General features: G+C 33.0%; 1 long non-coding RNA gene across 1 annotated transcript; it reads right to left on the bottom strand.

Annotated features, from left to right (window-relative positions):
* Positions 1 to 1,624: 1,624 nt before the first annotated feature.
* LOC109587402 (uncharacterized) lies at positions 1,625 to 2,112 on the bottom strand. The gene is made up of 2 exons (XR_002187571.1): positions 1,897 to 2,112; positions 1,625 to 1,816 (listed from the first exon to the last, which is right to left on the bottom strand). It is a non-coding gene; the product is annotated as an uncharacterized LOC109587402 (long non-coding RNA).
* Between the last annotated feature and the right edge of the window lie 1,431 nt (positions 2,113 to 3,543).

Below are 3,543 nucleotides of genomic sequence, written 5' to 3'. Positions count from 1 at the left end.
TGAGACAGGACAAGATGACCTTACTAATCCTAATGTATCCTCACAGTCTTTAAATAACAATGAAAACAAAAATAAACATAATTAATAATAAATAATAAATTATAATTAAAAATGAACAAACATGACAAATTTAGAAAATCAAGTCATGCATACACAAAAGTACATGTACATGCATGCGTCATTTCAAAATTTCATGATCATTTTACCAGTATATCAAATGACGTATAAATAGAGATGATACTATATATATATAAATATGTGCATTTGTGGGGAATTAATATTGGTTGCAGTGAACATCCACTAATATAAAATCTGTTGTTGTGTTTTATTCTGAGCTGCTCAATGGGATTTGGCTGCTACCGTATATCTGGTAATTTTCATAGGAGAAAATTTTCAGACAGAAAAAATTCATGTATTTTTAATTTTGCACAGTGGTTCCTGTCCAAAAATTAACAACATACAAAATTTTAAAGATCTTATGAAGGATCCCACAGAGCATCTCTGCTTGAGAAGCTACCATGCTTATTAGATTGTCTGCCAACTGCTGTAGGAGACTAGGAGAGATACTTTAATTGGAAGAAACAAAGCAGCGCCATTTTGTGATGATAGTGCCACGTGTCTTGACAATGCACGTGATGGTGGTATCTGCATGCAAAACTTATGCATGAATAAATTAATTTTCATGAATTTTAATTTCGCTCAAAGCCATTCATCCGAAAACTAAATACAGACGAAAATTTCCAGATATATGGTAAATCACCAAATGACACCAATACATGTATACATGTACATATGTAAAATCCACCAAAAAATGTTACAAAAGAATGTAAGAAAAAAGAGAGTGAGAGAGAGAGAATGAAATACATTGTATGAAGGAGGAAGAGAGAGGAGATGGGGAAGAAGGAGGGAGCACAGAAGGTTTTACATGTACATGTACAAAAGAAGGTACATGTAGAATGTAAGAGACATGAGCTAACACAATACATTGTACACTGTAATTATTATTACCATTTCTGTCAATATTTGGAATAAAACAAAGTTGTGATATCCAGTTTGGATTATGAGAGGATTTCAATGCACAAATGAACTGTAAATACAAAAATAAACAAATAAATAATAATCTGTAAATCCTTATTATCTACTCTTGATAAAAGTAAAAATGAAAACAATGACAATAAGTAATAATAATACTTCCAGTCTATTACATGTAGGATCAAATATAAATATTTATTTATTTGAAAAAAAATATATAGCCTTGTGTTCTTTTTCAGAATTTTCCCATTTTCTTAAAATGGCCATAACTTGAAAAATTGAAGTGGGAATCATCTCAAACTTTCTACACAGCATAAGTACATCAATATGTATCAGATAATGTAATAAATATTTGGGGTGATTTTTTGGCCATTTTTTGGAAAAAACCATGGGCTTTTGTCAGATACCCAATATATTTCCCAGTATCTCCAGTAGTGCTGGATCAGACACAAAAAAGAACCGAGGAATTTGTACATGTACATAGTTAGAGTATATACTGACCTATGAATAATAAACCAACCATACAATCATTAATGTACATGTACATGTTCATAGTAAAGTGCTGTACATATATATGCATAAAATCATCAAAAAAGAAATAAAGCTGCCATACATTAAAGTGCTGTACAAAATACAAATTATTTAAAGAGGAGGACATTACAATTAATACAGTATAGACCTACAATCTTCATCATAATTGCTCATGGTGTCATCAATCCTGTTAGAAAACTCTAGCAGAAGGTTCCAAGTGTCTTTGGGTATTGCCAGCTCTTTTATAATGAGACTGAGAGAGGGAGAGAGAGAGGGGGAGGGATGGGGAGAGAGAGAAAGGGACCTTTACATGTAATTAAAAGTATTGTTTACTCTTAAAAATTCATACCACAAGTCCAAAAATTTGAAGCGACCAGTAAAAATAAGATTCCAGTAGGCAATGGCCATCTCAAGATCTGTAAAAAAATAAAAAGCACAAAAGATTTTAATCAATTCATACAATATATATTAAATCATACATGTACATGTACTCTCAAATTTTAGTAGGATCACTTGCAAAATTCCCCCATCAACACATGTAGATTGAAATCATTGTGTGAAACATCATCCTAAATGTACATGTACATGTATTATAATATGTCACTAGCCTAGTCCTTTCTGCCTTAGGTCTTTGGCAACATTAAACGTAAACTGGTAGAAGTCCTTGAACTGTTATGAGTCCTGTATCTCTCAATTAATGGTCTCACACCTTTTATGGAGTTTATCAATGGAATCACACCTAAAAGAGGGAGAGAGGGGGGAGAGACAGAGACAAAGAGAAAGAATCATACATTTATTTGTATTAATGAACCTTTCACCAACACTGGTAGAGTCAGTCACTATGGACTCCACTCTTGACAGTTTCCCCTTTAGTCCACAATCCACTGACTCTCAACAGCATACCAGCAAACAATAGCTTCCTTGATATGTACACTCCTTTATCAATCTGTGAGTCAATAAGAGTTAAGAGAATACATGTACAGTATATACCAGTGAATTGGTAAACCTCCACATGTATATTATAGTCATACATGTACATACAATTGAGCCAATAAATATTACACTTGCACACTGTACATGTAGCAATATTTACATTTGTAGTATGGTGTGTGGGCGGATCAAAGACACAGCCAGTGCTACAACTTCAATAACTTGCAATGTAGGAAAATGTAGCACTGCATGGAATATGTAGTACTGCACAGCATAATATGTATTGGCTTTCCTGTTAACCACAGGCTTTGATAGAGGCAAACCACAGCCACAGCTACATACATTATAACAATGATAATAGTGATAAATGAGATCTGATTGCCTTGCAACTGGCACCTGTGCAGTCGGGCAGCCAAGCAACCGGAAGTCCATATAAATTGTGTATAAACCTATTTCTCGTTCATTGAGCAACTGCGTGGGTGGTAGCATACATAGATACATGAAAACTTGAATAGAATCAGAAAACTATCACAGCAATGGACTTGCCACAATGAGAGATAAAGTGCTTGATCAATAGAGCACATCATTTATGAAAACAGCAAAGCTATGCTGTTTTATCGGGAACTTACAGCTAATTTTGAACACAATAATTCTATTCCTTAGAAAAATTTTCCCTCACAAGGAATACTTGTAAGACAACAATTACCTTGTAAAGACACCTTTTAAGTACCACATACCAAAATTTCATGATTGCACTCCAAAGAATACTGAAGTTACAATTTTTTTATTGTTAAGTATAGTTAAATTAATTAAAATTTATTATAAAAATTGTAATAAATCATGATATCTTTATCCAGGAAGAAAATAATTGGGATCAAAGTCTATATCCTCACAATAACCTTCATCTATAATGCCAAAATAGGCAACCAGATACTTAACACAGTTCATGTGAGTATAAATATGAACAAAAATTGCGGCTCTCATGAAATCTCAAGATATCTTCCAAATACAGATATAAAGAAAGTTGAAACCACTGCAATAGCTACAATT

This window comes from Amphimedon queenslandica, unplaced genomic scaffold (assembly GCF_000090795.2).
Source record: "Amphimedon queenslandica unplaced genomic scaffold, v1.1 AMPQUscaffold_12583, whole genome shotgun sequence".
NCBI lineage: Eukaryota > Metazoa > Porifera > Demospongiae > Haplosclerida > Niphatidae > Amphimedon > Amphimedon queenslandica.
This window is presented reverse-complemented; position numbering and strand designations above follow the sequence as displayed.